General features: G+C 41.8%; 1 pseudogene; it reads right to left on the bottom strand.

Annotated features, from left to right (window-relative positions):
• Nucleotides 1–21142: 21142 nt before the first annotated feature.
• On the bottom strand, nucleotides 21143–22128 carry LOC111536319 (annotated as a pseudogene).
• Nucleotides 22129–23664: the final 1536 nt, after the last annotated feature.

Below are 23664 nucleotides of genomic sequence, written 5' to 3'. Positions count from 1 at the left end.
AATACTATACAGTAGTATTGACAGGGATGCCCTGGAGCCACATTAGCAACATGGACTAATTTTTTAAGCTTTATTTTATTAATTGACACCAGTAACTGTGCATATTTATGGGGTACAATGTGATATTTGAATACATATATACATTGTATAATGATCAAGTCAGGGCAATTAGCAAATCCACCACCTTAAACATTTATCATTTCTTTGTGGTGAGAACATACAAAGTCCTCTCTTCTAGCAAATATGAAATATACAAAATATTGTTAACTATAGTCACCCTACTGTGCCATAGAACACCACAACTTATTCCTAACTGTAACTTTGTCCCCACTGACCAACCTCTTTCCATACCCCATCTCCCCACCCTCCCCAGCCTCTTGTAACCACTACTACTCTCTACTTCTATGAGATCAACTTTTTTAGATTCTGCCTGTGAGTGAGATCATGCAGTATTTATCTTTCTGTGCCTGGCTCATTTAACATAATATCCTCTAGGTTCATCCATGTTGTTGCAAATGACAGCACTTTATTCTTTTTGACAGCTGAATAGTATTCCATTATGTGTATATACAACATTTTCTTTATCCATAGTATTCCATTGTATATATTTTATTTTTATTTATTTGAGACAGAGTCTTGTTCTGTCATCCAGGCTGGAGTGCAGTGGTGAGATCTTGGCTCACTGCAACCTTTGCTTCCCAGGTTCAAGCACTTTTCCTGCCTCAGCCTACTGAGTAGCTGGGATTACAGGTGCCCGCCACCATGCCCAGCTGATATATATATATATTTTTGTAAAGACAGGGTTTCACCATGTTGGCCAGGCTAGTCTGGAACTCCTGACCTCAAGTGATCCACCCTCCTCAGCCTCCCAAAGTACTGAGATTACAGGTGTGAGCCACCACGCCTGGCCCCATTGTGTATATATACATTTTCTTTATCCATTTGTCCACTGATGAACACAGGTTGATTCCATAACTTGGGTATTATGAATACTGCTGCAATAAACATGGGAGTACAGATAACTCTTCAATATGCTGATTTCATTTCCTTTGGATATATAACCAGTAGTGGGATTGCTGGATCACATGGTAGTTCTATTTTTAATTTTTTGAGGAACCCTCAATACTGTTTTCCATAATGACTGTACTAATTTACATTCTCACCAACAGTATGTAAGGGTTCCCTTTTCTTCATATCCTTGCCAACACTTATTATCTTCTGTCTTTTTGGTAACAGCCATTCTAACTAGGATGAGATGATATTTCACTGGTTTTGATTTGCATTTCCTGATGATTAGTGATGCTGAGTATTTTTTCATATACCTGTTGGCTATTTGTATGTCTTCTTTTGAAAAATGTCTATCCAGGCCTTTTACCCACTTTTTAATCAGATGGGGGTTTTTTGGCTATTGAATTGAGTTCCTTCCAAATTCTGGATATTAACCCCCTTGTCAGGCGCATAGTTTGCAAATATTTTCTCCCATTTTGTAAGTTGTCTCTTCATTCTGTTGTTTCCTTTGCTGTACAGAAACTTTTTAATTTGATATAATCCTACTTGTCTATTTTTGCTTTATTTGCCTGTGCTTTGAGATCTTATCAAAAAAATCCCTGCACAGACCCACACCTTGAACCATTTCCCCTGCTTTCTTCTATCAGTTTCATAGTTTTGAGTCTTACATTTAAGTTTTTAATCAATTTTGAATTGATTTTGTATATGGTGAGACATAGGGTTCTAGTTTCATTCTTCTGCATGTGAATATCTAATTTTCCTAGCACCATTTATTGAGGAGACTGACCTTTTCCCAATGTGTGTTATTAACAACTTTGTTGAAAATCAGTTGGCGGTAGATGTATGGATTGATATTATTATCTTCTGTCCAGGTAGTGAGCATAGTACACAATACGTAGTTTTTCAGCCCTTGTCGCCCTTTCCCCTCCCCCTTCTAGTAGTCCCCAGTGTCTATTGTTCCCATCTTTAGGTCCTTATGTACCCAATGTTTAGCTCTCACTTGTAAGCGAGAACGTGTGGTATCTGGTTTTCTGTTCCTGTGTTAATTTGCTTAGGAAAATGGGTTCTAGCTCCATCCATGTTGCTGCAAAGGACATTCATTATTTTTTATGGCTGTGTAGTATTCCATTGTGTATATGTACCACATTTTCTTTATCCAATCCATCATTGATGGTCATCTAGGTTGATTCTATACCTTTGCTATTGTGAATAGTGTTGCAATGAACATACAGGTCTATGTATCTTTTTTTATAGAATGATTTATTTTCATGATTTTTTTTTAAGAGGAAAGAAAGGTTAAGTTTCAGTAGGCTTGAGTGAATGTTAAAGTATCAACTTGTGTATTCACTGGGACAGTCCCTCAATTATGACTGCACAAGTTGCCAATGTCCCATGAGCAAAATTACCTCTGTGTCCAGGGACTTTCCTCCTGATTGTAGCTGAAGCTATAAATATGCTCATCTCTACCCCTGCATCATTGCTGGGCCCACCCCTGCTCCTTTTCCCTTCCTCTTTCTGTCACTGATGGGAAGTCCCTGCCTTTGCTCAGACTTCTGGATGACTTCCAACTCCTTTTCCTGTCCTGCACACTCCAATCCCCCATGGTGTAGGAATCCCTACTTCTGACAGTAGAGCACAGTAGGGAGGAGAGAAGGCGAGCTGAGTTTCTGTTCTCACAAGAAAGAACTTAGAGTGGATTTTCACCAGGAAATAACACTCCACCAAGTAACTGGTTCTTGACCATCATTAATACTAGAGTCTCATTTCCTATGGGTGGCATGGGCTCTGGTGGTGTGCCTAGGAACCAGTCATTCATACAGAACTGAAGAAAATCTGTTCTGAATTCTAAGACAGATTTTCCAACAAACTTTTGGATCAATACCAAGTTTTAAGTTGTCAGTTGCCTATAAAGCCCTAGGGGTGCCTAGCTTAGCTAAAGGGAAAGAATTCAAGATTTCTGTGGGTGAAGCGAGACAGGGAACTTCAGGGGAACTCCAGAAAGAATTTCCTGGGAAATAAAACTGCATCATGGCTCACCTGCCTGAGCTGCTTAGAGTGTTCATGCTTCTACTAAAAAAGTCTTCTTCTCTCTGCAGCCCCACATTTCAAATACAAACGGTATAAAAACAAACTCCAGCAAGAAGAGCTGACCATTCACCACACAATGTGATTTCTAATTGCTTGAATAATACTGTACAATGGAATAATTTCAGGCCGGGCGCGGTGGCTCAAGCCTGTAATCCCAGCACTTTGGGAGGCCGAGAGGGGCGGATCATGAGGTCGGGAGATCGAGACCATCCTGGCTAACACGGTGAAACCCCGTCTCTACTAAAAAATACAAAAAACTGGCCGGGCGAGGTAGCGGGCGCCTGTAGTCCGAGCTACTCGGGAGGCTGGGGCAGGAGAATGGCGTGAACCCGGGAGGCAGAGCTTGCAGTGAGCTGAGATCCAGCCACTGCACTCCAGCCTGGGTGACAAAGCAAGACTCCGTCTCAAAAAAAAAAAAAAAAAAATGGAATAATTTCCTATCCAGTAAAAATGATTTCTTTTTGCCAGAGTGATAATATATTGTTAAAATATAATGCCGTTCTAGACAGTGACTACATAATGTCTGGAGTCTTCCCCCCCACCATATATAACCTTTAAATACTAAGCATTAGGAACAAGGCAGTAGCAAGTGATAAAACAAGTTCCCAGATAAAGAGAAGAATTCTTTGGGTCTATGTTGGAATCTAATTGCCCAACATCCTTGGGTAAAATAGTGAGTTGACAAATTTATGATACGTAGATGGTCTTTGCTCTGTTTCTTCAGAGAAAATCAGTTGCACAAGAACGGAAATGGATTTTTCCATAAAGCTGGTGTGCAGTGTAACATCTATATTTGGACAGGCACACATACACCATGTTGTTAATTTTAATGTGCCAATTGAATCCTCATTTTGTGCATCACTGAACCCATAGAAGCAGATATTTTTCTTTAGAAAATGAAATTGCAAGACATTTGTTGTCCAGTGACCTACTGTGCCAATAAGTATGTAGAGCAGGAGGTGCTCTCTAGGAATACAGAGGAAAGCGAAGATGTGCTTTCTGTTCGTGAGGCATTTAGAACACAGTCAATTACAAGTTCAGAGCAGAAAGCAGCCTCACATAAGAAAGATGAGAAAAGTGAGGCCTAGAGAGAAAGAATGACCTTCCCAAAGTCACATAGCCAAGGAGTGGAGTTGCTCAGATGAAAACCAGCTGTCCAGAAACGGAGCTCAAAGGCTAGCCTCTCAACAGCAGCCTTTCACAATACCCATGTGGAGGCAGGTACAATGCTGTGCTAGATCAAAATGTTTCTGTAGGTTAGGCCATGTTCCTGGCATATAGATTCTTCTATGGGACTCATGGGAGGCTCCGGTGGGCCCCTTTACCACAGCTCTGGTGATGCTCACCATACAGTGTTTCTCTAAAATCCACACCCCTTTTGGCTTCTGGTTCTTGGGCTGATGAGAGAGAGTGGGGGTAGAGGCTGGAATCCACCCTTTCTTTAAGAAATCCTCTTTGGAAACACTTAAAACTGTTGTAGCTTTTACAAACACCACCCCTATGACTCTGAAGTCCCACTCCTAGATGTATGTGCAAGAGAAAGTGTACATATGTTTACCAAAAGACATGTGCTAAAATATCCGTAGGTATTCATAATAGCCCCCAATTGGAAATTACCCAGATGTCTATCAACAGTAGAATGGATAAATTGTGGAATACTCACACAATGGGATGCTATACGGTAGTGAGAATAAATGATCTACAACTACATACAACAATACGGATGGATCTCGTAAATAGAGTGTTGAGCAATGAAGCGAGCCACTAAAGGGTACACACTGTATGATGCCATTTCCTTTTTTTTTTTTTTTTTTGAGATGGAGTCTCGCTCTGTCGCCTAGGCTGGAGTGCAGTGGTGTGATCTCGGCTCACTGCAAGCTCCCCCTCCCAGGTTCACACCATTCTCCTGCCTCAGCCTCTGGAGTAGCTGGGACTACAGGCACCCGCACCACACCCAGCTAATTTTTTTTTTTTTTTTTTTTTTTAGTAGAGATGGGGTTTCACCGTGTTAGCCAGGATGGTTTCGATCTCATGACCTCGTGATCCGCCTGCCTTGGCCTCCCAAAGTGCTGGGATTGGAGGTGTGAGCCACCGCGCCCGGCTGATGTCATTTCTGTAAAGAATGAAGAGGCAAAAATAATCTATGCTATTAGAGAGCAGGATAGTGGTTACCCTTGGGGAGTAGTAGTAGCTGAAAGGGGGGTACAGAGGTCTTATGGGATGCTGGTAATTAATGTTCTGGTTTTGTTGGAATGTTCAGTTTGTTTTCATCAAGCTATAAACCTGTTGTTTGTGCACATTTTAATATGTATCTTATATTTCCAAAAAGATTAACAAAAGAAGACTCCAACCTTTCTTTCTTTTTTTTTCAAGATGAGGGTCTCACTCTGTCACCCAGGCTGGGGGGCAATGGTGCAATCTCAGCTCACTGCAGCCTCCACCTCCTGGGCTCAAGCAATCCTCCCACGTCAGTCTCCCAAGTAGTTGGGGCCACAGGCGTGTACCACCATGCCCAGCTAGTTTTTTTTTTCTTTTTTTTTTTTTTTCCCTTTCTTCTCTCCTTTTTTTTTTTTTTTTTTTTTGGAGGCAGAGTCTCGCTCTTGCCCAGGCTGGTATGCAGTGGCACAATCTCGGCTAACCACAACCTCCACCTCCCAGGTTCAAGCGATTCTCCTGCCTCAGCCTCCCAAGTAGCTGGGATTACAGGTGCCTGCCACTATGCCCGGTTAATTTTTGTATTTTTAGTAGAGATGGGGTTTCACTATGTTGGCCAGGCTGGTCTCGAACTCCTGACCTCGTGATCCACCTGCCTCGGCCTCCCAAAGTTCTGGGATTACAGGCGTGAGCCATTGCACCCAGCCAATTTTTTTTACTTTTCGTAGAGATAGCGTCTCACTATCACTATCCAAACAATCCTCCCACCTCAGTCTCCCAAAGTTCTGGGATTACAGGTGTGAGCTGCCATGCCTAGCCTCCAGCCTCTTTTTCCCCCATGGCTCCCTCATGCAGAGGTGCAGAGTACTGCAGTGCAGCCCCTCTCTCCCGCTATCACAGGCCATCTTAATTCAGGCTCCGATCCTAGCTACCCAACCACGGGGAACACACAGTTACGTCTTCAGGGGTCCCCTTAATGTACCATTTCACAGGCTTGAGGTTAAAAGGTAGCTCCCCATCATCTCAGGGGTTGGAGAGGGATGCCCACAGCATGGCAGTAGCCTTATCTAAAGAACCTTCTTCACAAATCCTTCTTACTTCTACCCTCTCTTGATGCCTTTGTAGTCAAAATTGTTGAGGGCATTTGAGAGTCTTAGAGCATGCCTTTTGTAAAGTCAGCTTCTATGGATCTGAGCACACTCCTTTTGGATATCTCTTGTATTGGTGCAAAACAGCACTGGGAAGGTCCATTTTCATATCTTATTATGTAGGTAAATAAGAAATCCATCCATAATAATGGCTTGTCACATTCATATAGTGCTTGGCCTTTATAAAGAGGATGCAGATCTATTGCCTTAATGTTCACAACAACCCTACGAGGTAGGTGTTACTCTCGTGTTACAAGTGAGAACATTAAGACTTGTAAAGGAGAGGTGACCTGCCCTGCCTGAGCTTACACAGGCACTACATGAAGACAGGGATATCCCAAGCCAGGGCTTGTGACTCCAGATTTATTCTCCCCCTCCCCCACTTCCACCAAGGGTAGGTCAAGGTGGAGATGTACCAAAGCAGAGAAAGAAGAGCCTGGGAAACTTCTGCTTGCTGTTCTGGAATGTGAGCTTTGGAAGACACCAGATTGGGTTTGAATGGCAAATCTACTACCTACCAAGTGCATGATTTGGAGTTAGGTTATTTCACCTCTCTGGACATTAGATGATAATATCTACTTCTTATGGTTCTTGTGAACATGAAATCAAATAGCCATGTGAAATTTCTTTTAAAGCATAAGGCTTTAAAAGGATATTGGTTTTCTTCTCTCTTTGAACAAAGCCATCCAGTCTAAGGAAGAATAGGCGGGGAAGGACAGTAAGCCCAGCGAAGAGTTGAGGGTTCTGAGTAGCTGATAAGGATCATGGTGGCACATTGGACAGAGTGAAACATGGACCTTCATCAAGTCAAGGCAGTTTATTCCTCCACTACACAGACTGTTTAGTCTGTTTAGTATTTGGAATGAACAATTTAACCTCAGCTGCAAAACTAGGCTAGAGTCCATATTCTTGTAATTGTTATTACAGTTTCCATGCTATCTAATCCTTTTAATGCAAATATGCAAATAACTTAATATGCATACCATATTAAAGCGACCTTTAAAACAACAAGGCCGGGCGCAGTGGCTCACGCCTGTAATCCCAGCACTTTGGGAGGCCGAGGCAGGCGATCACCTGAGGTCAGGAGTTCGAGACCAGCCTGGCCAACTTAGTGAAACCCCATTTCTACTAAAAATACAAAAATTAGCCAGTGTGGTGACATATGCCTATAGTCCCAGCTACTCGGGAGGCTGAGGCAGGAGAATCACTTCAACCTGGGAGGCGGAGGTTGCAGTGAGCAGAGACCGTGCCACTGTACTCCAACCTGGGCAACAGAGAAAGACTCCATCTCAAAAATAAATAAAACAATATGAAATGAGTTTGCCAGTGACTATTTACAAAAGCAGAAATCTAAGTGCTAAAGTTTGTTAAATTGAGTGGAAGGCAAATAAAGGCCCATAGTTACAGTATTAAGTAGACTTCAGATAAATTGATATTGCTGTCATTTGTATGTTATAACCATGATTCAAATACTGGGGGAAGAATTATATTTCACATAAAAAGCTTTTACAGATGTTAAGATGTAGAGTCTGTCTTCTAGGCTTAAAATAGCTTCTTTCATAATTTTTTAAACATATGCATTTTCATTCAGGACAGCAGGGGGCAGCTTTATTAGCAACGTTGATCAGTTAAACAGTAAGTTATTGTAAACATCTTGTACTGCACATTTTACCCTAATCCGGTGGAGTCAACAAACAAATATGTAAGTGATATCTCTGTTTATATATTGTCAATAGTATTTATTTGCTTAATAATGCTCCCGATGTGGCTGGTAATTGGAAACACTTACTGAATCAGGCTTCTTTGTACAAAATGCAAGACTTAATGCAATTTTATCGTAACCGTGAGTCACAAAAGCCCTTTTAAGCAAATTAATGGCCACCGATAGAAATAATCAAAGAGTGCCAACAAAAATTTCAGTTAGTCATTTCATTAATATTTCCCCATCTTAGCACTTAGTCCTTTATCTTGCTATATCATCACAGCTTTTACAATTCAAAATGGGGTCTTTTATTTGACATTATTGGTGTTGATTGGTGATATATTATGACACATTTTTAAAATTGCAAAATGGCAGAAGTTTCATTAAATTTTAATTAGCATAATCAGCACAATATAAAACACAATGCTAGGATTTCTACTCTCCAGTGTTTAGAAAAGCAGCTTAGTAAATTGAGAGAGTGTATGTGGGAAGACAATTTAAAATACATTTTTGTCTTTATTATGTTCCCTGAAAATATAATTTATAAAATCTAATTTTCTAGTTAGCTCAGATTTGCAAGTGGCAAGAGTTAGGATCCCTTTAAAATCAGGTAACAGATGTGTCTAAGTTTGAGTGCAGATGATTCAGAAAGGCAAAGCTGAGCTTTTTTTAAGCAAATATTTTTTAGGTAGACATTTGGAAGGCTTTTTCTCTCTTGAATAAAAGGGAAGAAAAAGGCTTTGATGCCTGGTAAAGGTGAGAAATCTCTGAGTGGTCTTTATGATCCTGGAAGTGCTTTGCCTCTGTTAAAAGATTTATTGTGAGTTCAAATATGCGTTCTTGTCAAGCCTGGAGAGCTGGTGATGAGTAACCATTACAACTCAGTGACTCTTTCTATTTACATGTAGATGTTTCTATTCTTCGAATCGTTCTCAGATTTTCTGTGGACTTCATTTATATCTTAGTTTGGATTCCTCCAGAAACTGACTGTGAGTACAAATCGTTTATTTGGGAGGCGTATTCGTCTGTTCTCACGCTGCTAATAAAGACATACCCAAGACTGGGTAATTTATGAAGGAAAGGGGTTTAATTGACCCACGGTTCCACATGGCTGGGGAGGCCTCACAATCGTGATGGAAGGTGAATGAGGAGCAAAGTCACATCTTACATTGTGGCAGGCAAGAGAGCTTGAGCAGGGGAACTCCCATTTATAAAACCATCAGATCTTGTGAGACTTACTGACTGCCACGAGAACAGTATGGGGAAAACACCCCCCATGATTTGATTATCTCCACCAGGCCCCACCTTTGACATGTGGGGATTATTACAATTCAAGGTGAGATTTGGGTGGAGACACAGCCAAACCATATCAGGAGGTGAAGGAAAACACCAGTAGAGGAGTCAGGAAGTAAGTCCACGCAGAGAAGGAGTTAAAGGATGGGTTATCCAGCAAGACAGAAGAGTGGACCACTCTGGGCCTAATCCCACTAAGGAACTATGGGATATGGTATAGAACATGAGCCTCAGAGTCATCCCATATTAGGAGTGAGGGAGCTGGAGTATTTACACACTAACAAGCCATAGTTTTTGGTTGAGGGCTGCTCCTGAGGTTGTCAAATCCTTGACACTTCCAGCCTGCCAGCTCCGGGCCAAGTCCTCAAGCAGATATAACAGATGGGGCACACTGAAGTGGTAAATCCTGAGGGTGTATGGATAGGACGCCAAGAGCGTCTGCTATAGGTTACCTCAGAGGATTTCTTTTTTTTTTTTTTCGAGATGGAGTCTTCGCTGTGTCACCCAGGCTGGAGTGCAGTGACGCAATCTCGGCTCACTGCAACCTCTGCCTCCCGGGTTCAAGTGATTCTCCTGCCTTAGCCTCCTGAGTAGCTGGGACTACAGGTACCCGCCACTATGCCCAGCTAATTTTTTGTATTTTTAGTAGAGATGGGGTTTCACTAAGTTGGCCAGGCTGGTCTTGAACTCCTGACCTCGTGATTCACCCGCCTTGGCCTCCCAAAGTGCTGGGATTATAGGCGTGAGCCACCGCACCTGGCCACCTTAGAGGATTTCTATAAGAAGTTAATTATTGCATATAATTTAGAATAATGCATGGCACAGAATAAGGATTAAATGTTAATTCCATTGTTTTAATAACATTGGCCTTCTTTTTATTTTCATGGCCAGAACCTGTGTCTACAAAAAATAAGAAAAGTTAACCGGGCATGGTGGCACCAGGAGTCTCAGCCGCTCAGGAGACTGAGGTGGGAGGATCTCTTGAACCCAGGAATCGGAGGCTGCAGTGAGCTATGATTCACACCACTGCATTCCAGCCTAGGCTGCACTCCAGCAAGACCCTGTCTCAAAAAAATAAAATAACAAAACAAAAAAGCTTTTCCCAGAACAATGGGGCCCAGTAGCACTATACTACAAAGGGAAGGGAGACTAGTCCAGTAATCCTTCAGAATTTTTGTTTTGTTTTAAATATCTTAGGGGATTTTCTAGCCCTCTCTAGCGCTTGAAGGGACAAGTTTCCACTTAAAAAAAAAAGAGAGAGGAAAAAAAACCCACATATTTCATCCCCAAATGAGCTCCCCTCTTGTAGGGCACTCTATCTGGATAGATATTTTTATCAGATGCCAGGTAATTCTCCTGCAGCCTGGCCTAGACCACATTTAGGAAACACTGGCCCCAGGATAAGGGTCCAACCCTCAGGGCAGCCTTCAAAGCCCTCCGATACTCAGCCCCTCCCCACCTCTTTGACCCCCTCTTCTGGACCCCCTTGCCTAAAAACATCAGCCCCAGCAACACAACAACATGCAATGTCTTTTTACCCCTCCCTCTACCTAGCTCATTTCACCTGGCTGACTCCTATTAATTCTTATTCAATGGTTTCCTCCATTCCAGATCCAAGTTGGGTTAGATACCGCTCCTCTGGGCCCTGCCAATGCCCCATGCATACCTCTGTCATTGCGCTCATCTCACTGTGTTAGAATTATCTCTAGGTCTGTGTCCTTTAATAGACTGTGAGAACCTTGAGAATGGGAACCGTATATTAATAGTATTAATCCATACAACTCCAGTATGGTTGACAGGGTACAGAAAGAAGGAAGCTGGGGAGGGAGGAGAAAAGAGAGGGATGGTGTTAGTTTGGGTCTTCAGAGAAGCAGACACGAAGATGAGATAAAACACAAGACATTTATTAAAGAAAATGCCGGCCGGGCGTGGTGGCTCACGCCTGTAATCCCAGCACTTTGGGAGGCCCAGGCGGGCGGATCACGAGGTCAGGAGATCGAGACCATCCTGGCGAACACGGTGAAACCCCCGTCTCTACTAAAAAACAATACAAAAAAAATTAGCCGGGCGTGGTGGCGGGCGCCTGTAGTCCCAGCTTCTCGGGAGGCTGAGGCAGGAGAATGGCGTGAACGTGGGAGGCGACGGAGCTTGCAGTGAGGGTAGATTGCGCCACTGCACTCCAGCCTGAGAGACAGAGCCAGACTCCGTCTCAGAAAAAAAAAAAGAAAGAAAAAGAAAATGCCTGTGAGAGAAAATGTGGGAGGGAGATGAAAAAGACTGGAAGATCTATCAGACTTCGGTGCAAGTCTGACTTGTGAAAGAGAGAGAAAAGGAAGGAAGGAAGTTTGCGTGGAAGCATCTTACACTGCAGTTCAGTCTCAGGTTTGGTGGCCAGGCGCGGTGGCACGCGCCTGTAATCCCAGCACTTTGGGAGGCTGAGGTGGGCGGATCACTTGAGGCCAGGAGTTGGAGACCAGCTTGGCTAACATGATGAAACCCCGTCTCTACTAAAAATGCAAAAATTAGCCAGGCGTGGTGGTACATGCCTGTAACCCCAGCTACTCGGGAGGGTGAGGCAGGAGAAGTGCTTGAACCCGGGAGGCGGAGGTTGCAGTGAGCCGACATTGTGCCACTGCACTCCAGCCTGGGCAACAGAGCAAGACTCTGTCTCAAACAACAACAACAACAACAACAACAAAAAGATTTGGCAGGGCCAATGGGGAGTCCCTGGGCTAAAGTTGTTGGTCAAAGGAGTTTCCATGTCTCTCAAGAACAGGCCTGCCTCAGTATCCCTGCTGCACTCAATCACTGCCCGGAGGCAGGCTGCAGGAAGCACGGAGGGACTCAGCACCAATGTGGTGGTGGATTTCAGAGGCTGAAGCTGGGGCCCAAGGTCAATGGCACTTCCAGTGGTCAGAGATTTGAGAGGTGAATTCTCATGGACACTAAAAAAGGAGGAAAGGAAGGAAGGAGGGTGGGACTAATAAACACACTTAGGGAAAGTCTGACAGTTTGTATGGTAACATGCTCACAGGAAATCTGGCTGTTTGGACTCAGGGTAGGGAAATGCAAAAAGCACAGGAGTCGAGGGGCGTCTTGAGTTGGTGACCTGGTTTCATCACTGACTAGCTGTGTGACCTGGGCAACGCTATCACTCTGTCTATTTCCTGATCTCTAAATTAAGAATATTAATACTTGCCCCATCTATCTCACAGGATTGATGTCCCACCTTGGGGGTCTTGACTTTATCTCGTTCACCACCAAATATAGAAATACACCACCAAATATAGAAATACAGCGTGCTTTGGGGGCTCGCTAACATCACCCCATGGATAGCCAGGGTTGCCCCTTGGCTTGTTAGCATTCTGGGTCTTTGTGGGGAGGTGTCCACACAGAGTGGGGCTGGGCAAAGGAGGACACAGCAAGGTTTCCTGGTCTAACTGACATCACCCCTCCCAGACTTTCAGTGAGCGAGCTTCAGGTACAGATGGGGAAAGGTAGCCCTCTGCCAGGCAATTGTCTACTGGCATGCAGACTGTGGGTCAAATGGAGTGGCCCTGGGTGATGGTAATAGAGGATTCCCCTGGAGAGGCAACTGGGCAGGCCAGTGATGAACCAGAACTCAAACCCGGCAAGATCTCTGAGCTCTGGAGTAGTGCCCGCTCAGTAGTTCTTCTCCTGGGCCCTTCACCACAGCTTTTCCAAATGATACCCACCTTTCCCTGCCCTCCAGGGACATCATTCATTTCCTGCTAAGTATGGGAAAAGCTGTCTGTTATACAATGGGATCCACACAAGATAAAAATCTAAACCCAGGCTGACCTTCCCCCCAAGGCTTCCTCTGGTCTTTAACCTGAGGTGTGTATGAGAATCACCTATGAAGGTTTTCTTTTTTTTTTTTTTTTTTTTTTTTGAGACGGAGTCTCGCTCTGCCGCCCAGGCTGGAGTGCAGTGGCCGGATCTCAGCTCACTGCAAGCTCCGCCTCCTAGGTTTAGGCCATTCTCCTGCCTCAGCCTCCCGAGTAGCTGGGACTACAGGCGCCCGCCAAATCGCCCGGCTAGTTTTTTGTATTTTTTAGTAGAGACGGGGTTTCACCGTGTTAGCCAGGATGGTCTCGATCTCCTGACCTCATGATCCGCCCGTCTCGGCCTCCCAAAGTGCTGGGATTACAGGCTTGAGCCACCGCGCCCGGCCTGAAGCTTTTCAAATACGAAAATTTCTAGTTCTGACCCTTGACCTACTGAATCAGCATCTCCAGGGAAGGGACCTGGGGATTTTATTTTTAAAAGGCCCCGGATGGTTCTAAAATATAACTATGCAGCAGGAAATCACAGCCTCTTGAGGGCTGACCTTATTAACCCAGACCTAAAATGCACCAAAGAAATCCATCCCAGCTGGTCATCCCAGGGCTGAATTTTAGTTCCACATTTGTGATTTACTTAATGGTTTGTTTTGTATGCTTCCTAATCTCCCTCTCCAGTGTTCACATTAGGAAATGAATTAAAAAGAGATCCTCAAATATAAAATGTGTCTGACCCCCAACCTCGGTCTCTCCATCTGGTTTGATTAACTGGGAGAAACTCAATGAACTTCCGTCAAAGCATGACTTTTTACTATTATTGTTCTACTCCTGTATTTGTATTGGCACAATTCTCAGCTGGTCTGTAAGGACCACCCAAGATGCTGGATGACAGTTTCAGAGATAGTTAGAGCAAAGAAGATTGAATTCATTTAGTACACAGTAAAATAGTCCACACATGCAGACATTTCGATTGTACCGGTTGTTGTGAATTTCTGAGCTCTCCAAGGATAGAGATTCTGTTTTTGACACACAGTTGGTACTTAATGTTTGTTAATAAATGAGAATTTAGGACCTGTGACCCAATTCAACGTTGCCTTCTATGATGCAACATAATTAACATGGTCTGTGAGAATTTTTCTTGCTCTTTTGCTTTTATTTACTTGCAGAAGTACTTCATGCACCTTGTAACCAGTTGTATTAGTCATGGTTCTCTAGAGGGACAGAACAAATTGAATAAGTATACATGTAATGGAGAGTTTATTAAGTATTAACTCACACGATCAAAAGGTCCCACAATAGGCCGTCTGCAGGCTGAGGAGCAAGGATAGCCAGTCTGAATTCCAAAACTGAAGAACTTGGAGTCCAATCTTCAAGGGCAGGAAGCACCCAGCATGGGAGAAAGATGTAGGCTGGGAGGCTAGGCCAGTCTCTTTTTTCACATTTTTCTGCCTGCTTATCTTCTAGCCATGCTGGCAGCTGATTAGATTGTGCCCACCCAGATTAAGGGTGGGTTTGCCTTTCCCAGCCCACTGACTCAACATTAATCTCCTTTGGCAATGCCCTCACAGACACACCCAGGATCAATATCCTTCAATCCAATTAAGTTGACACTTATATTAACCATCACACCAGTTAAATAAAGAATAGAAGGTTTAGAAAAACCTGGCCAAGTGCGGTGGCTCACGCCTGTAATCCCAACACTTTGGGAGGTCAAGGCGGGTGGATTACCTGAGGTCAGGAGTTCAATACCAGCCTGGGCAACATAGTGAAACCCCGTCTATACTAAAAATATAAAAATTAGCTGGGCGCGGTGGTGCGTGCCTGTAATCCCAGCTACTCGGGAAGCTGAGGCAGGAGAATTGCTTGAGCCCATGAGGCAGAGCTTGCAGTGAGTCGATATTGTGTCATTGCACTCCAGCCTGGATGACAGAATGAGACTCGGTCTCAAAAAATAAAGAAAGAAAGAAAGAAAAGAAAAAGCTTTACCTTCCCAATCTAATCCCATGCCCTGGGATCACCAGCGTTAGGTTTGGTTAATTACACTTCTACATCATTCTTTATATTCATACAAAAATATACAAATGCATGTGTATTAATTACTCAGGGTTCTTGGAATCAGCTTTGTTTGGGGCACAATGGCAGACACCAAGATGAAGCTGTACATAAGACATTTAAAATGTAGTGATAGCAATTCCCTCTTTTGAAAAAGCATAAAAATCAATACATGTTTTTAAATGTTCAGCAGAACAGAACTAACAAACATGAGAAATAACATCACCAAAAAAAAAAAAAAAGAACGATCATCTTCAACTAATACACATTGTTGTGATGCCACTGAACGCAAAGGAAAATGTAATTGTGCTGAGCAGGTAGGAAAGCGGCATTAAGCTTCAATTCCCCTTCATTTGAGGGTGACAAGGGGTGAGGGAACAGGAAGAAAAAGCTGCCCTCTCAGAGTATTCACCAGACACCCTAGTTTTCAGTCCTTTAAAAATCTAATTAAGGCCAGGTGCGGTGGCTCACACCTGTAATCCGAACACTTTGGGAGGACCAGGCGGGCAGCTTTCAAGCCCAGGAGTTTGAGACCAGCCTGGGCAACATGGTGAAACTTCATCTCTACTAAAAATACAAAACTTAGCTGGGCATGGTGGTGCATGCCTGTGGCCCCAGCTACTCAGGAGGCTGAGGTGGGAGGATCACCTGAGCCTGGGGAGGTTGAGGCTGCAATGAGCTGTGATCGCGCCACTATACTCCAGTCTGGGTGACAGAGTGAGGCTCCTTCTCAAATAAATAAATAAATAAAATCTAATTAAAGGACCCTGCATTACAAAGGCCATATTTTTGGTCAGCTTTTTTCAGACTGGCAGATACTTTATCCAGGCATTTAGGAAGAAAAGCAATGCAACAAAACATTGTTTTTCTTTTTTCTTTCTTTTCTTTCCTTTCTTTCTTTCTTTGTTTTTTTTTTTTTTTTTTTTTTTTTGAGACGAGACAGAGTCTCACTCTGTTGCCTAGGCTGTAGTGCAGTGGCATGATCTTGGCTCACTGCAACCTCCACCTCCCAGGTTCACGTGATCACGTGATTCTCCTACCTCAGCCTCCCAAGTAGCTGGGACTACAGGCGTGTGCCACCACACCGGGCTAATTTTTGTATTTTTAGTAGAGACAGGGCTTCACCGTGTTGGCCAGCCTGGCCTCAAACTCCGAACCTCAGGTGATCCGCCCGCCTTGACCTCCCATAGTGCTGGGATTGCAGGCGTGAGCCACTGCGCCTGGCCCAAAACATTGTTTTTCAATGCCTACTATCAACGGTGTTACTCCTAAGGAAAATGATAGAATAAGCTAGATAGCATCTTATGTAGCTTAACGAATTTAACCATGGTCCAGTGTAGATCTAAATGAAGAATGATCCAGGTGTCTTCTGGAAGCCCCTTTCTTATCTGCATACTATTTCATGCAGAAGTTATACTCTAGAATCCGATGAATTCATCCATGGTATGTAGAAATATTGCTAGAGGCTGCAACCATGGTAACCTATCAGCCTCAAGCTATCTGGTTACATGGCCCCAGGAGAGTGGTAACAACTCTGTGACTCAAATCTGTAAAAGCAGGAACCTTGGACCACATAACTAAGATTACTTTCAGCGATAAGAGTCTATGGAAAATTACTAAGTTTGTCATTATTTTTGTTCAAAAGTAACTTGTTTACCGACCTACCTCAGAAATATTATGAGTGTGGTTCCAGACCACTGCAATAAAGTAAATATCACAATAAAAAGAGTCACACAGATTTTTCGGTTTCCCAGTGTATATAAAAGTTATGTTTATGCTATACCGTAGTCTATTAAGTGTGCAATAGCATTATGTCTAAAAAATGTACATACCTTAATTTAAAAAATATTTTACTATTAAAAAATTCTAACGATGGCTGGGAGCTGTGGCTCACGCCTGTAATCCAGCATTTGGGAGGCCGAGTCAGGAAGATGGCTTGAGGCTAGGAGTTTAAGACCAGCCTGGGCAATATGGCGAGACTCTGTCTCTTTTAAAAAAAAGAAAAGACAAGAAAATACTGACAATCATCTGTGCCTTTAGTGAGTTGCAATCCTTTTGCCGATGGTGGGTCTTGTTTCTATGTTGATGGCTGCTGACTGATCAGGGTGGTGGTTGTTGAAGGTTGGGTGGCTGTGGCAATTTCTTTTCTTTTTTTTTTTTTTTTATAATTTCAACTTTTATTTTCGATTCAGGGGACACATGTGCAGGTTTGTTACATGAATATATTGTGTGACATTGAGGTTTGGGGTACAAATGATCCTATCACCCAGGTAATGAGTATAGTATCCAACAGGTATTTTTCAGCCCTTGCTCCCTTCTCCCCTCCTCCCTCTAGTAGTCCTCAGTTCTGTTGGTCCCCTCTTTGTGTTCATGTGAACTCAATGTTTACCTTCCAATTATAAGTGAGAATGTGCAGTATTTGGTTTTCTGTTCCTGTGTTAGTTTGCTTAGGACAATGGCCTCCAGCTCCAATCATGTTGCTGCAAAGGACATGATCTTGTTTTTCTTTATGGCTGCATAGTAATCCATCGTGTATATGTACTACGTTTTCTTTATCAAATCCACCGCTGATGGGCACCTAGGTTGATTCTGTGAATAGTGCTGTGATGAACATTCAAGTACATGTGTCTTTTTTGTAGAACAATTTCTTTTCCTTTGGGTTTATATCGAGTAATGGGATTTCTGGGTTGAACAGTAGTTCTGTTTTTAGCTCTTTGAGAATTCTCCAAACTGCTTTCCACAGTGGCTGAACTAATTCACATTCCCGTCAACAGTATATAAGCGTTCCCTTTTCTCTGCAGCTTTGCCAGCATCTGTTATTTTTTTGTCTTTTTAATAATCATCATTCTGACTAGTGTGAGATGGTATCTCATTTTGGTTTTGGTTTGCATTTCTCTGATGATTAGTGATGTTGAGCTTTTTTTTTATGTTTCTTGGTCACATGCACGTTGTCTTTTGAGAAGTGTCTGTTAATGTCCTTTGCCCAATTTTTAACAGGGTTATTTGGTTTTTGCTTGTTGAGTTGTTTAAGATCCTTATAAACTCTGGATATTTGGCCTTTGTTGGATGCATAGTTTGCAAATATTTTCTCCCATTCTGTAACTTGTCTGTTTGCTCTGCTGATAGTTTCTCTTGCTTTCCAAGCCTCTTTAGTTTAATTAGGTCCCACTTGTCAATTTTTGTTTTTGTTGCGATTGGAGGACTTAGTCATAAATTCTTTGCCAAGGCTGATATCCAGAATAACATTTCCAAGGTTTTCATCTAGGATTTTTATAATTTGAGGTCTTAGATTTAAATCTTTAATCTGGATTTTGGCGATTCTAATACATATGTACTGGTATCTTGTTTTAATTTGCATTTCCCTGATGACATACAATGCAAGCATCTTTCAAAAAATTTCTTTTCTTTTCTTAATTTTTTTGGCTCCCCACAGGAAATGAAACCATTTATATGCTTATTTGCCACCTATCTTTGGTGAGGTATCTGTTGAAGGCTTTGACTTATTTTTTGATCTGGTTCTTTTCTTATTGTTGAGTTTTACCTTGTATATTCTGGATAACAGCCCATTATCAGATATGCCTTTGGCAAATATTTTCTCCCAGTCTGTGGTTTGTCTTTTTATTGTTTTGATAGTGTCTTTTGCAAAGCAGGAATTTTTAATTTTAATGAAGTCCATGAAGTTATTTCATGGGTCATGCCTTTGGTGTTGTATCTAAAAAGTCATCACCAAATCCAAGGTTATTTAGATTTTCTCCAAAGTTATCTTCTAGGAGTTTTATAGTTTTGTGTTTTACAGTTAGGTTTGTGATCCAGTTTGAGTTAATTTTCGTGAAGAGTGTCAGGTCTGTGTCTAGAGTCATTTTTTTGCATGTGGATATCTAGTTGTTTCAACACCATTTGTTGAAATGTTTATCTTTTCTCCACTGTAGTGCTTTTGCTCCCTCAAAGATCAGTTGTATTTATGTGGGTCTATTTCTGGACTCTCTCTTCTGTTCCATGGATCTATTTGCCTATTCTTTCATCCATACCACATGCTTACTGTAGCTTTATAGTAAGTCTTTAAGTTGGGTAGTGTCAGTATTTCAACTTTGTTTTTCTCCTTCAACACTGTGTTGGCTATTCTCAGTCGTTTGTTTCTCTGTATAAACTTTAGAATTAGTTTGTCAATCTCTACAAAATAAATTGCTGGGATTTTTATTGTGATTGCATTAAATCTATAGATCAAGTTGGGAAGAACTGCCATCTTGACAATATTGAGCCTTACTATCCATGAACATCGAACAGCTCCTCATTTATTTACTTTTTCCTTGATACTTATACCTTTGTCAGTGTTTTATGGCTTTCCTCGTATGTATCTTGTACATATTTTGTCAAATCTATACTGAAGTATTTCGTTTTTGGGGGTGCTAATGTAAATGTATATTTTAAGTTTCAAATTCCACTTGTTCATTTTTGATATTTTAGGAAAGCAATTGACTTTTGTATATTAACTTTATATCCTGCAACCTTGATATGATGACTTTTTTAAACTTTCTGTATATATATTTAATTAGAATAGACATAAACCAAAAAGAAGAAAAAAGTCAGAATAAAGTGTCACTATCATTTTGTTTGCAAGGAGGAGTCAGGAAATGGAACAAATTACCAGAAAAATATTCTAAGACCATCTTGAAGTAGCTAGGTTACATAATCTTAAGAGTCAAATGCCAAAATTAAGTCTTATACCACTTAATCCACAGATGAACAAAAGGGGAGTCAAAAGTTTATCCTATTTAGTGTAATAATTTTTACATTAAATATATAGCGATTTGTTTCTCACAAAGTGGTACTGGCAACTTTTAGTAGAAAGAAGTTTCCATTATGCATTGACTAAAAAATCTCAAAAACAACTAAGCAGCTATGCTATAGCTCAGTAAGTACCATTAAACTGTTCTGTGTACATTTCAGGTTAATACGTTTAATGGCTAGTGTACATTTCAGGTTAATAGAGAACTACATTTGGATTTTAAAAAGGCAACAATAATTATATTTTGGCTTCTAGTCTAGATGCTTAACATAGTTAAGGCAACAGTTCAAGCTGTTGCCTTTTAAGTGAAGGTAGTTAAAATTTAAGAACAATCATCACAATTTCTTGCAACCTACATACACTGTTTGATGCTTACGTGGAATGAAACCAGTGTTCTTAATTGGCATGTTACACACACACACACACACACACAGAGTTTTTTAAAAAATCAAAGGCAATCATTCTAAAGGTACTACGGTAGCATGTTAAAAATGCAAATATCCTATAGAACTAAAGTAATATGAACAGCACTACTCATTACCTAGGAGAAAGGTGACTGGTTTTCACACAAAGCTGTACCTGTATCAGTCATCCTAATCACAATGGCTTAAAAAAGCATCAGATTTCCGGTAGAGAAACTATTCTAGGAAAGTCAGTAAATCTCTTGAAACTTTCACCTCTGTAAAACCAGGATAAGGCTACAACTATTTTGTAATCTGAACAAGGTATCAGATGAAATAGTAAGATTCCCAATCATAATGTAAGATAGAAGGCCAGGCAAGGTGGCTCATGCCTGTAATCCCAACACTTTGGAAGGCCGAGGTGGATGGATCACGAGGTCAGGGGTTCGAGACCAGCCTGACCAACATGGTGAAATCCCGTCCCTACTGAAAATACAGAAATTAGCCGGGCATGGTGGTGCAGGCCTGTAATCCCAGCTACTCAGGAGGCTGAGGCAGGAGAATCACTTGAACCCGGGAGGCAGAGGTTGCAGTGAGCCGAGATCGTGCCACTGGCACTCCAGCCTGGGCGACAGAGTGAGACTCCATCTCAAAAAGAAAAAAAAAAAGATAGAAAGGTCCTCATGCAGCATATGCTTGCTGGCTCTGGGAAAGCTACATGTGCATAATACCGAAGTTGCCAAAGAAGGAAACTGGAGACGTTCAGCTACATTTCCATGGTGCCGTGAATTTTAAACCTCAGGAATGGTGTGGTCCATTAGGCTTTTCATAATGCTTGGTGCCATCCACTTAATAATATGTTCAAAGATAAAAGCAGGTATGATTGTAATAGTAACTACAGTCCCAGATGTTGACAGTGTGTCTGCAATTTGAGAGTCCTTCAATCCAATGACATTCTGTCCATTGATTTCACAGATTTTATGTTCTGTGAGAAGACCATTTCTGGCTGTGGAGCTATCTTTCACCATGGATGTTATTTTTCAATTTTTAAAGATAAAACCAACATGTCCAGTGCTATCCTTATGCATGGTAATCGTCCGTTCGAAGGGCCTGTCACGAATGGTCATGGTAATCTTCTCTTCTCTCCAAAAGCCTGTTTGAGCACCTTGTGCACTTTATCAGAGCTTCACCCTGCACAGTTTTCACTATTAATCTGGAGCACTTGGTCCCCAAATCTCAGACCAACCAATGAGGCTGGAGAATTAGTCTGGACTAGCTGAACAAATATACCATTATCTATTGATTTAAGCCTGAGTCCAATTTTTCCATTTTGATCCTTACACAAAATGACTTCACGAATCCTTTGCTTAATTTCTGCTCTATGAATTCCAACGTAATTACCAGTTACAGGAGCCACCATATAGTTCATACTGGAACTTCTTGCTACCAGCTGCCCCTGAATTGGTGCACCAGAAATCATGGCCACATTTACACATATTTTTTCTTCATTTAAACTCAGGCCCATGTATTAAGAGAGCTCCGGATATAGTTTGGGATAGAGATTTCCATCTTGTGAGATGGAAGCAGATGCTTCTGACAAAATTGCTGGATTGGCAGAGTTTGCAGAAAAAGTATTTTGAGCCCCAATTACTTTGTCTACCTTCAAGTCTTCAAGAGATGGATAGAGAGACATTTTTGCAGGGTTCTTCTAGCCCACAAGGACCCACTCGCTGCCGCTGCCTCTGGTCACTGGCACCAACTTCTCTATGATGACTTCTTAATTCCAAGAGTGTTTGTCAACTCTCTTGAATTTTCTACATAGATGACCATGCCATCTGTGAACAAAGACAGCTTTATTTCTTCCTTCTCAATCTGTATATCTTTTACTTTTTTTTCTTGTCTTATTGCATTAGCTACGACTGCCATTACAACGTTGAAAAGCAGTGGTAAGAGGGGACATTCTTGCCTTTTTCCTAATCTTACTGGGAAAGCTTCGAGTTTCTCACCAGAGATGGTTTATTCTAAGGCATTGGCTCATGAGATTGTGGGGGTTGGCAAGTCTGAAATCTGAATTCAGGTGAGAGTTAATGTTGCAGCCTTGAGAATTCCTCCTCCTTCAGTGAACCTCAGTCATTGTTTTTAATGCTTTCAACTGATTAGATGAGGCCCACCTACATTATAGAGGTAGCCTGCTTTATTCAAACTCTAGTGATTTAAATGTTAGTCACATCTAAAAACATATCTTTACAATAACATCTAGACTGGTGTTTGAGCAAACGACTTGGCACCATAACCTGGCCAAGTTGATATACAAAATCAACCATCACAATATATAAACAGATTATAGGGATTTTTAAATTTGCTTTTCACACGAGCAGAATCATACTATATGCTTTTCTGTGGAACTTGCCTATTATCTTACAATAATATGTCATATTATTGATAAAATAATATCTCATACTTATCTCTCCAGGTCAATCCTTATAGCTATTACTCTTTCTTTTAAATAGTTGGGTAATAAAAAGGAATGAGATCATGTCCTTTGCAGGGACATGGATGGAGCTGGAAGCTATTATTCTCAGCAAACTAATACAGGAACAGAAAACCAAACATCACATGTTCTCACTTGTAAGTGGGAGCTGAACAATGAGAACACATGGACACAGGGAGGGCAACAACACACACTGGGGCCTGTCTTGGGGACGGGAGGAGGGAGAGCATCAGGATAAACAGCTAATGCATGTGGGACTTAATACCTAGGTAATGGGCTGATAGGTGCAGCAAACCACCATGGCACATGTTTACCTATGTAACAAACCTGAACGTCCTACACATGTATCCTGGAACTTAAAATAAAGTAAAATAAAATTTAAAAATAAATAAATAAATAGTTGTATAATATCCAACCATTTGCCCGTTTCTGGTGGGGAGATTATTTCCAGTTAGGACCAATGCAAAAAACATCTTTACACATATATATTTATGTATTGGTACAAGTATTTCTACAGGTTACAGTCCCAAAAGTGGGATTACTGTGTCAAAGAACATGTGCATCTTTCATTTTAATAGATTCTACCAAATTACTTTCTTAAAATGCTATAGCAATTCTCCAACAGAAATTAAAGAAAGGGCTGGGCGCTGTGGCTCAAGCCTGTAATCCCAGCACTTTGGGAGGCCGAGATGGGTGGATCACGAGGTCAGGAGATCGAGACCATCCTGGCTAACACGG

This window comes from Piliocolobus tephrosceles, chromosome 12 (assembly GCF_002776525.5).
Source record: "Piliocolobus tephrosceles isolate RC106 chromosome 12, ASM277652v3, whole genome shotgun sequence".
Lineage (NCBI taxonomy): Eukaryota > Metazoa > Chordata > Mammalia > Primates > Cercopithecidae > Piliocolobus > Piliocolobus tephrosceles.
The sequence above is the reverse complement of the archived record's forward strand: the minus strand, read 5'-3'. Positions and strand labels throughout refer to the sequence as shown.